Below are 11821 nucleotides of genomic sequence, written 5' to 3' on the forward strand. Positions count from 1 at the left end.
ATGGGGTGAGTAGTGAGAAGAAAAACAATGTGGTTATCACCGAGGGAGTGAGAGGGGCCGCGGAGGGAGAGAAGAATCTGAGAGAGATTTCTAGCTGTTTCCAGCCGAGCAAGATACGAAGATCCCCATTTCCGTTGCCGTGAACGCGCCGTCCTGCTGGCGTAGCCGAGGAGGTGCGCGTTAGCCATATTGGCTCCTCCGGCTGTGAGCATCGGATCGTTCCCCGAAGCCATATGGTAGCCTCTCGAGAAGCTTCGAGCGCCGATCAATTTTTTTGTTGCAGAGTTTAGTGCTGAAATCAGAAGCCAACTCGCACTCTCCTCGCCACCGTGAAGGAACGTCCGGCATACCGGAATCATCAAAACTCTTCGATTCCGGCCAAACTCCGGTGGTGATTTTGAACGCCACAGTGGAACTGGACGAGGAAGTGATTTCAAACGTGAAGGAGCTGGTCGAAGAAACTGGGGAACAACAACTGATGAAATTGCTCAAGTGACCGAGGAAATTGTCAATGAAGGTGAGACAAATCAGGGTGCTGAGAAGCCTCAGGAGGATGCAACAGATGTCAACAAGGAGAACACTGCAAATGAGGCTGGAGGAAAAGAACCTGAGGATAAGGAGATGACACTTGAAGAGTATGAGAAGGTGCTGGAAGAGAAGAGGAAAGCGAAGGTATGTGTAGAGAATTTTAGCAGACTAGGTTGAGGTCCGGCAGGCGGCCAAGGTGAGGTTGCCGCCCGCCGGTGAAGCGAAAATACTAGGTTCTAAACCTGCTCTGATACCATGTAAAATAAATTGATAGAGAGAGAATAAATTGTATGTATTATTGATTGATGTATATTGTTATAATTACAAATGGTGATGGGCTCCTTATATAGGAGAGTGGGTGGAGAGTAGGTGTAGTGTAGTGGAGTAGGTGAAGTGGAGGTGGTAGGTGGAGTGGGTGGTAGTGGAGGTGGTAGGTGGAGTGGGTGGTAGTGGTGATTTACAATTTACATTTACAATTTACATTAACACATTGGATGCAAGTTTTTATTGTGTTTGGTGCATGTATTTTTTAATATGCTTCAACTCCCTCCTCACTGCCATCACCAACGCAACAACATTATCATCCGCTACCTTACTCCCTCACTGCTAACACCAACACTTCAAAGCCACCATCAAGAATCCACCATCACAACCTTTTTCAAATCAACACCATCAAATACCATCATCAAACAACATCTCTCTTTCAAATCTGAGCAGTGAGTACCACTTCTGTAGATCTGGAGGAGAAAAGAGGATGGGAGAGTGTGAGGTTCAAATTGGAGGCAAGATCACTGTCATTCATTCAATTCTAGATAGACATTAACTACTGGAACAAATTGATGTTGATTATTGGAACAAATTACGAAAAATTAGAAACGCTAGGGACCAAAGTAGGGGAAAAAAACTTGGAAGGGCCAAGTGGGAAAACACTCAAACTTAAGGAAGCAAAGCATAATTTACTCTAATTTGCATAATAATGTGTATTATTATGCCACATGGTGCGACATGGCATTTTCAGATCAAATTTGGACAAGGATTAACTGTTGGAGTAAACTGGCAAACATTATAAACGTTAGGGACCAAAGTAAGAAAAAATAATTTAAGAATCAACGTGATAAAATACTAAAACGTAGAGGGGGTAAAGCATAATTTACACTACTATAAGTGAAATTAAGTAGATACGTCGTCTTTCACTAACCTAACAATACAGTCTCCACTACTGTGATGTGAGATTTCTCGTTCATCGGAAAACTGTCACATCGCATTATTGTTATACCCAATATTTATAACTAAGGAGGTGAATTTTTTAGTATTTGTTATGAACAATTGTACTAATTGTCTGACTAATGCAGCCATAAGTGTTGGGGAGTTTCCCTTATTTTCTATATTTGGTTATTTTCCATTGATTGTTGCATACATTTTGTGTATTTTTTTACCCCATAAACTCTCAACTGACAATCAACAACAATTGAATTGATTGTTTCTTCTCTGTTAGGGAACTTTTGGTGTTGGGAATGTGGACAATATATACTGTTGGACTTTCTTAAATAATGGATTGTCTAGTTCGATATAATTCTCTTGATATTTGAAAATTTAATGACAAAATGAAGTATAATAATTTTCAGGTAAACATTACTTTCAATGGATGGGCCCAATACCGCAAGTAAACATTTCAGATCCTAAATTGATAAAGGAGATCTTGTTGAACCATGAAGTCTTTCAAAAGACAGGGCAAAACCCACTTGGAAAGTTGCTAGTGAGAGGGGTTCTAATGTTGGATGGTGAGAAATGGGTGAAGCATAGAAACCTTCTCAACCCAGCCTTTCATCTAGAAAAGTTGAAGGCAGTTAACCCTAACCTCGGATTTTGTTTAAACAAAATTGGATGCATATATTACGAGACTCTGTGCTTGAATGAATTTTAAAAAAAATTAGAAGGGCAAAGTTTTTTGATACCTCGCCATTGATTTTCCATTGTTATCCATTTTTGTATTTCTTTCTCATTTTGAATAGATCATATCCACTGTTCAAAAAAATTATTTATTCAATTTTTTTTTTTTTTTCTATCTTTTAAAAATATCTCTTCATAGTAAACTCATCCAAACCTATAACCAAATGCATGATCCATGATATAAAATGAGAAATTAGTATTGATGATCCGGAACCCTAAATCATTTTAATAAGTATTCCATGAGAAAGTCTAGTAAAAGATATCATATTCAGATAAAACACTAAAATATTCATCAAATCTACTCAGAATGAACAAGATCTTACCAAAATCGGCATTTGAAACCACCCTCTTGCCACCGCCACAGGCGGAGTCACCTCCACAGAGGAGCGTGACGGCCAAATCGCGTGATTTTCCAACTCATATATATACATATTATAGAGAGATGCAATAAGAACGGTAGAAGATAATATAAATATTAAAATAAGAGCGGTGTTACAAGCAGTGAAACATCTCCATCATCGAAGTCACCACTACCTATGTAAAAAAAAAAAGGTCACCAAATTTTCACTGATTGAAATTTTTGCTATTTTTATATATATATTTTTTGGAACGGGATTTGTATACTTTTTTTTATATATATTTTAAATAACGAACTTTACTGCATTAACTAATAATTAAACAATAATATTATATAGTTAAAAAATTACTCACAAAAATATTTAAAAAATGAATCAACCAACTCTCACTATTCACTAACTTTAAATATATATACCACACAAATATTTTAAGCTACATTTAAAAAAAATATATTTTATGATTCTTTACCTTTTTAATGATTAAATATGACTATTTTTAAAATTAGATTTGTCATTTATTTATTTTTAAATAAATATAATTTAAATATATAATTACTGATATTTGATTATTTTGATTTTTTTTATATGAATTACTTAATAAATTCTGAAAAGTGAACAGTTTAAATCAATAAGATTGGCTCCAAAATGAGCTCATCAAGCCCAAAGGTTCTCTTATGCTGCGTTTGGTTAGGAAATTTAAAGAGAGATTTGGAAAGGAAAATGAAAAAAGTAAGTGAAATATGAATAAAACATACTTATATTTTACCTAATTTCACAGACTTTCCGTGTTTTTTCCGAAATCTGTCTTCAAATTCCTTAACGGATGACAAGAATCCAAACCCTTATGTTTAAGTTGAGATAGATTTTTAACATTTTTTATAATTAAAGATGAGCACCACCAGTACAGTACAGCCTTGGACTTCAAAATAACCTGTCCATTAATTGGTTTGTTTTGTGTATAGAATCCATCTCTACAGCATCCTATTATATATATATATATATATATATTATTATTATTATTATATATGTGAGTACATGACTTGATATTTAGGCCTAGTTTGGGAAGATTGAAAAAAGATAAAAAGTCAAAAAGTCACTATCTTATTTAAGTCACATCACCTCTCTAATACATCACTTCAAACCCAACCCAAACCCAACTCATATTTCATAAAAAGTCAAAAAGTGCACTTATTTAGTCTTCTCAAACTAGGCCTTAATAGTGTGGTGGCTTTTTCTTTTATTACGTGACAAATTTTCCTTATCTTAAAATAAAAAGCATTATTCATGAATAAAATTTAAACCCAAGACCGTGGGATTCTTACCATTTAACTGACATATATATTATAATTCTTATACTTATCTAAATTAATGCGTGTGACACCCACCAATCCAATATATATATATATTTTTTGATCGGCCCCACCAATCCAATATATACCAACCTATTGTAGGACATCTGCTGGACAACAAAGTTTGTGGTGGTTTTGTTCTCTCTTTCTTATCTTTCTGTTCCTCCTCCAACATGGAAGTAACAGTGAGCTCTATTGTTACCTCCGTAGCTTTGGTAACTTTGCTAACATGTGCATGGAGGGTAGTGAACTGGGTGTGGTTGAGGCCAAAGCAGTTAGAGAAGTGGTTGAGAGAGCACGGTTTCAAGGGAAATCCCTACAAAGTGTTGTATGGAGACACAAAAGAGATTGTTAGGTTTTATTTCTTGGCAATCCCGTTTGACAAAACTCCTTTCAGTTGTATTTATTTTCGCACATTTATTTCAGTGAGGCTATGAGTGTTTAGATGCGAATCCAACCCGAATCGAGCCTTTCAGAGAAGTTTGTGATACAAATATTTTCAAGATTGCCACTTCGCTGATTATTACGGGGATGCATTCAAAATTGCCTGTCCGCTCGAGCGGACATACCCGCGCTCGAGCGGAGAATTCTTGGTTCCAGCAGTTTTGGTCGCCTGCAAAAGTACTGAGCTGTGTGATTTCGCGCTCGAGCGGGCTTTCTGGCGCTCGAGCGGACCTCTGTTATATGACGCGCATATTTTGCTGACGACGCTCGAGCGGGCTGTTGGGCGCTTGAGCGGAGATCGCGGGACAGATTCTATAAATTCGCGTGTTAGATCAGATTTTAGGATAACTACTTCAGATCTTCTTTTTGGTTTCTAGGGTTTATATCTGGGGATACTTTGTGAGTTTTCTTTGATGTTTTATTGAGTATTCAACTCATGGTTTAAAAGAGAGTACATCAAAGGTTTTTGTTTGCTATACAAAAGAGAGAGTTGTTCTTCAGTGGATTCTGAAGAATTCGAGCCTGAAGCTTTGGTGGATTCCGGGGTGGCTCATCGTAAAGACAATTCCGAGGTGAAGATGGGGTTGGAAGAGGCACATAGAGGTTGGTTCAATTAGGCGTTGTGGATTCGCTAGGTAATTGAGAGTATGCCTGTGTAATTCCTTTAAATCTTCTTAGTGGATTGTTCTTGTGGCTGTTGCCCGTGGTTTTTTATCACAGTTGGAGGTGTCCAGTTGTGGTTTTTTCCACGTAAAATCGTTGTGTCTCTTTGTCTTGATTGTTTGATTGGGATTGTTATATTCTGCTTAAAATTGATACATAATCACAAATCAACATCTAGGGGATTTCTAGATTTTTCAGAGATGATATCAATGACGAGAGAATCAAGATCCAAACCCATGGACACGTCTTCAGACGATATTATCCCACGCGTCCTGCCATCCCACCATCATAGCGTCCACCTTCATGGTATGAGTTTTTTTTTTTTTGGTTTTTACTCAACCAAATATGCAAAATAAATATTTTAAAAAATTAATTATAACAATATTTTTATTTTAATTCTGCTCAACTAAATATTTTAGGCAACACCCTTCTCCAAAAACTATGACCATTTCTTCGATGAATAAAGCTTTGTAACTCGAACTTTTAATCCTTGAATGGTCCTAATTTTTCTCTCCTCTCTATCTCTCTCTCTCAGACCCACCCTCCAGCCTCCTCTTTCCCACCCCATTAGCTTCAGCCGACCCAACACCACCCTCCCTCATTCTTCCTCCAGATCTATTTTTTCAGAGCAAAACCCATGTACAAATCAATAACTCTCCAAAAACAACATAAAGAAAGAAATGAAAAAATAAGAGAAAAGAAATAAAGAAATTGAAGAAACAAGAGCCAGAGTGTTGAACCTGGATGATTTATGTTATTTGTTAATGTTAATTGAATAACCCATGTTCTGTTTGCTTCAATTTTGTGGTGGGTTTGATAGTTTTTAGAGAGAGAAAGTGGATTTGCTTCAATTTTTTGGTGGGTTTGGTAATTTTAGAGAGAGAGTAGAGGATGAAGAAGAGAAAATTGAAGAGAAAGGAGGTTCTGTTTTTTTTTTTTTTTTCATTTCTTTCTTTTCGATGGAGATTCAACACTGCAAACCCACTCCGGCAGCTTCTCATTCGGCCAGTGAAGCCGTCTCCAACATCCTCTCTTCCTCTTCCTCCTCTGTTCCTCGTTCTCTACTCTCTCTCTTCGTCGCCTCACCTTTTGGTCTGTTAGAGTTTGGTTCTCAAACATTTGCCAAAACGACGTCGTTTTGACACCACCGCTGGGAACCATTGCAAGGAATCATGGCAAAGGATCCAGACTCCATAGATGCCAACACATAGCCATTCGGGGCAACCAATTTTCGAACTACCTAGCAGAACTCTTTTTCAATATGGTCATAATAACCAACCATAATTTCTTATTTTCTTGGAAGAGGATGTATTTCAAATATTTTAGAAAAAAAAAAAAATCAAAGTTTGATTATTGTAACAAAATAAATTTTGAATTTATCAATTTAAATCTGAAGCTTTTGATTTGTTTTTAATATAAACCATTTATCTATTTTCATTAAATAAAATCGTTTGAAAAAATATATATTTTAGACATTAAACTCAAAAAATAATAATAATAATAATAAATACTTTAAGCATTTTATGTACACCTAGCTAATGATTAAAATATTTTTTTTTTATCAATTTTACTTAACAAAAATAGACTAATAATTTAGATTAAAAAATCAAATCCAAAATTTAAATTTTAAATTAATAAAATTAAAAACTCAAAGATTATTTTGTTATAAAGATCAAATTTTAGGGTCATTTTTTTTTTTAATTGTAATTTTTCCAATATTTTAATTATCAATATCCCCTTTCTAATTTATCTAGGTATGATTAATATAGTGAAAGCCTCTCCAGCTAATGTCAAATTTGAGTTAAATACATTCAATAATTCTAATATTGTATCAAATCTAGATCTTAGGTGGTCGCAGGGCCAAATCTTAGTCATGAATTTATTTTTTTCTTCTCTCATCTCTGTGCCACCTCCACATGAACCAGGCAACATGTCACCTAAGCATGCATGGATTCTAAGAGCCCATGTAGTTTTTTTTTTTTTTTTTTGATCGGCCTAAGAGCCCATGTAGTTAGTGCCAATTAATTTCAAATTCAATGCCTTCATTAAAATTCAAGTCTTTCATTTTGTTCTCACCTCAGCAAATAGTGGCCAAAACTTTCAGGTAAAGATTACTTTGAATGGATGGGCCCAATACCACGAGTAAACATTGCAAATCCTAAACTGATGAAGGAGATATTGTTTAACTATGAAATCTTTCAAAAGCCACTGAGAAACCCACTAGGAAGGTTGCTAGTGAGAGGGGTTCTATCGTTGGAGGGTGACAAATGGGCTATGCACAGAAACCTTCTCAATCCAGCCTTTCATCTAGAAAAGCTAAAGGTAATTAAGCTGTGTTTAATTCATGGATTGAACATTCATCTGTTTCTCTTCCTTGGAATTGTTTTCCATGATCGGGGTGCTTAATAGTGTCTTTGGTGTTTGTTATGTAGCATATGGTTCCAGCTATGTGCTCAAGTTGTAGTGAGATGATAAGCAAATGGGAAGTGTTAGTCTCATCAACAAAAGGGTCATGTGAGGTTGATGTACGGCCTTATCTCGTTAATCTGACAGCTGACGTGATTTCTCGAACAGCATTTGGTAGTAATTATGAAGAAGGAAAAAGGATATTCCAACTCCAAAAAGAACAAATTGACCTTACAATACAACTCACGCAATCAATTTACATTCCAGGCTGGAGGTATGTTTGAAATTCTGTCACGATCATAGAAATTAAAAACATAAAGAAAATACAAAATAAATATGAATGGTTAAGATTTTATAAAATTTGTGGGTAGAACCCACCTTCATCTCTTTGATGAGATATACTTAATTGCATGCAGGTTTCTACCAACAAAGACAAACATGAGGATGAAAGCAATCTATCGTGAAGTGGGAGATTTGTTGAGCAATATCATTAATAAAAGAGAGTGTACGATAAAGGAGAATGATGGAGATAATGACTTATTGGGAATACTATTGAAAACAAATTTGAAAGAAATTCAAGAAAAAGGAAACAAGAAGAACATCACACTGACAACAGAAGAGGTGATTGAGGAGTGCAAGCTATTTTACCTTGCTGGGCAGGAGACCACCTCAGCTTTGCTTGTATGGACAATGATCTTGTTGAGTAAGTATCAAAAGTGGCAAGCTCTAGCTAGAGAAGAGGTTTTGGCAGTGTTTGGAGACAAGAAACTCTGATGGATTAAATCAACTCAAAACTGTTAGTATTTTCTACATAAATCAAATTTTGGATTTTTACTCAAATTTATAGAACTGTCTACTCATTTTTTTTTTTTTGCCTATCATGAGCTACATATTTTTATTTTTGATGAAATGCCATATCATTTTTTTTATTTTATACAAAGGATGAAAAATATAATGCTAACTTTGCTAACAATTGGTTTGTGCCGTGCAAAGTATAAAATAAATTTTTTTAAAAATCTTATCCATCTATATACATTTTGTGTGTAGGTTTGTGATAAGATTTTGTATTCATAGCAGAACTGTGCTATAACTTTTGTTTTTGATTCATCTTCCTACAACCTTTGTATTGCAGATGACCATGATTCTCTACGAGGTTCTTAGGTTATACTCACCAGCAGTCGTCCTTAGCCGAACACTACACCAGAAGATAAAGGTAGGAGAACTTGTTCTACCTCCTGGAGTGGAAATTTCATTGCCAATTCTTGCAATACATAATGACCGTGAAATTTGGGGCAGAGATGTAACAGAGTTCAAGCCTGAGAGATTTTCTGAAGGAGTTACAAAGGCAACAAAGGGTCCAGCCACATTCATTCCTTTTGGTGGGGGTCCTCGTACATGTATTGGACAAAACTTCTCAATGATGGAAGCAAAAATAGCCCTGGCAATGATTTTACAACATTTTTTATTCCAGCTTTCTCCATCATATGTGCACGCTTCTACTCTTTTTTTAACACTCAATCCCCAACATGGTGCTCACTTGATCCTACAAAAAATCTAGGATTTGATCAATCTTTGTAATGATAATATGTAAAATGAGGATCTTTATGTAGTGGTTATCATAATTAGTACCATGTCATTATTTTATTATAATATTTCTCATATTCTTCAAAAGTTCAAATATAGATTACCTCCCTCCACTATTCTTCTCTATTCTTCCACCAACTTCATCTTCTTCCTTCCTCGTCATGTTTATCCATTAACGTTAAGGTATGGCAACAAAATGAATATTGTAAAACAAGTTGAGAGAGAGTTGAGAGAGTGATATTGAAAGAGAACTCTCTGTAATTGAAACTGTATATTGAAACCAAATAGAGGCTCCATAATATAGGAGCTGGATACAAAACATCATTATGATATAATTCAATATAATAAGGAAAAGGAGGCCGAAAGAAGGCGGGCGATCGAAAGCAGGGACAAGGAATCCTATTATATACATACTATAATATATTAAAGGAATCCTATTATATACATACTATAATATATTACAGTAATTGCAGGCATTGGACTTCTGTGGTAAAGGTGGGGAAGGAGAACTTCGAATCTGATTCTGTGGTGAAGGTGGGGAAGGAGAACTTCGAATCTGAGGAGTGGCAAGAACAGAGTCCACAGGGTGCGGATGGAGAGTACCAAATCTGGTTTCCTCTGACAGGAGTTCAGAAATTGCTTGCTCAATGGTGGGTAAAGGAGTGCGATGAAGGAGAGATGCGCGTACTGGCTCAAATCAGGGAGTGAGAGCCATGAGAAACTGAACCAAGCGCTGTTGGTCACGGTAAGTAGTAAACAAGGCAGCATCCTTAGTACAATCCCATAGAGGTTCAGAAAGAGCGAGCTGATCCCAGACATAATACATTTGGGAGAGGAAATCATTAATGTTCTGAGTTGTTTCTTGGCGCATACAGTGAAGATGACTCAGAAGCTGATATTGGTGAGCAAGGCCAGTAGTCTGATAGCGTTCTTGTAAAAAATCCCAGATGGCTTTGGCAGGAGAGGAAGCAGAGTCAAGTTGGAACCGACCAAACTGAAGGCTGATAGATGTAATAGAAGTATTGCGAAACCAAGTGATGATCTGATAGTTTTTACTATCCCAATCTTCCAGTCGGTCGACATATTTAGCAGCGGAGTCCGTGGCAGCGGAATCCGTGGTCCCTTGAACGGGTTTGCACACATCCTCAGTGATGATGCGCCAAAGTTTCTTTCCTTTGAGGAAGCCAGACATAGCTTGTGCCCATAGGACATAATTAGTCCCATCAAGAATAACGGAAATAGGGTGGTTAGAGGAGTCCAGGCGATCCATGAGAGAAAAATAGCACAATTGAGGTAGAATCTAAAAAAATCGAGGTTACCAGTGAATTCAGATGGTCAAAATCAGTCAGAAAAGGAGTGAACGGACCAAAAATATGACCAGAAAGGCAGAAAATGGATTAGTTATCGAATCTGGTCAAACAAGGATGATGCAGGGCTGATGTCACAGGCGCGGCGCACGTTAGCATAGAGTTGCGCGGCGCACGTTAGCAGGTGAGAAACACGCGGCGCACGGAAGCAGCCAGGGCTGACGTCGGCTGACGTCAGAAACACGCGGCTCACGTTAGCAGATGAGGCCGTGGCACACAATAGCACCGGACAGTGTAGGAGGCGCGTAGAGCGCGTCTGAAACGAGGAAGCGCGTTGCCTAATGTTTTGGCGGCGCATGGGGGCGCGTGAGACTTCAGATGATGATGAATCTGGTGGCGTTGGCTTCGTCGTAAAGAGACGAAGGTGCTGGTGTGGTCCAATCTGTATATTAGGTAAGGACGAGGTACGCAGCAATCTGCCAAGAAAAGAAAATGTGATGCAGAGACTTAGGAAAAACACCTGTGCTCTGATACCATGTAAAACAAGTTGAGAGAGAGTTGAGAGAGTGATATTGAAAGAGAACTCTCTGTAATTGAAACTGTATATTGAAACCAAATAGAGGCTCCATAATATAGGAGCTGGATACAAAACATCATTATGATATAATTCAATATAATAAGGAAAAGGAGGCCGAAAGAAGGCGGCGACCGAAAACAGGGACAAGGAATCCTATTATATACATACTATAATATATTAAAGGAATCCTATTATATACATACTATAATATATTAACATATTATATTAACAATTATATTAATATGTTAACAAATATCAAGAAACAATCATCATTTGATCAAGATTGTGAAAAAGTTGAGCCCAAAAATATTATTTTGTTTGTTTCCACTATTGAAGTTTAAATAAAAGTACAAACATCTATCGAGATTTCTGCCCCCTTTCCCGGCGGGTATCCCTCTATTCTAGGTGAGGTTGTCCAGCCCAACTGGCCAACCACCGGAACCCATCGAGCAAGGATCCTCTCCTTGAATCCTCTTCTTGACTCCCTCCTTGCATGGTCTTCGGGCCCATTTTTAGGCTCAATTTTGATAATCCGAACCATTCATATTTTAAGATTTATTCAGTATACCATATCTGTAAAAAATCAAGTTGATCGGATATCAAAAAGTATGTTCAGAAAAATCGAACTACAAACTATTTTTTAATAAATAGTTTTCC

General features: G+C 36.8%; 2 pseudogenes across 1 annotated transcript; both read left to right on the forward strand.

Moving 5' to 3' along the window:
• Positions 1-1886, forward strand: LOC145798290 (RGG repeats nuclear RNA binding protein A pseudogene; annotated as a pseudogene).
• Positions 1887-5492: 3606 nt separating this feature from the next.
• LOC145797314 (cytochrome P450 CYP72A219-like) lies at positions 5493-9374 on the forward strand (annotated as a pseudogene). The gene is made up of 5 exons (XR_014338695.1): positions 5493-5596; positions 7395-7612; positions 7723-7970; positions 8113-8492; positions 8829-9374. The product of XR_014338695.1 is annotated as a cytochrome P450 CYP72A219-like (transcript).
• Positions 9375-11821: the final 2447 nt, after the last annotated feature.

The sequence above is a fragment of the Camellia sinensis genome, chromosome 8, assembly GCF_055761805.1.
Source record: "Camellia sinensis isolate YWXY chromosome 8, ASM5576180v1, whole genome shotgun sequence".
Classification (NCBI taxonomy): Eukaryota; Viridiplantae; Streptophyta; class Magnoliopsida; order Ericales; family Theaceae; genus Camellia; species Camellia sinensis.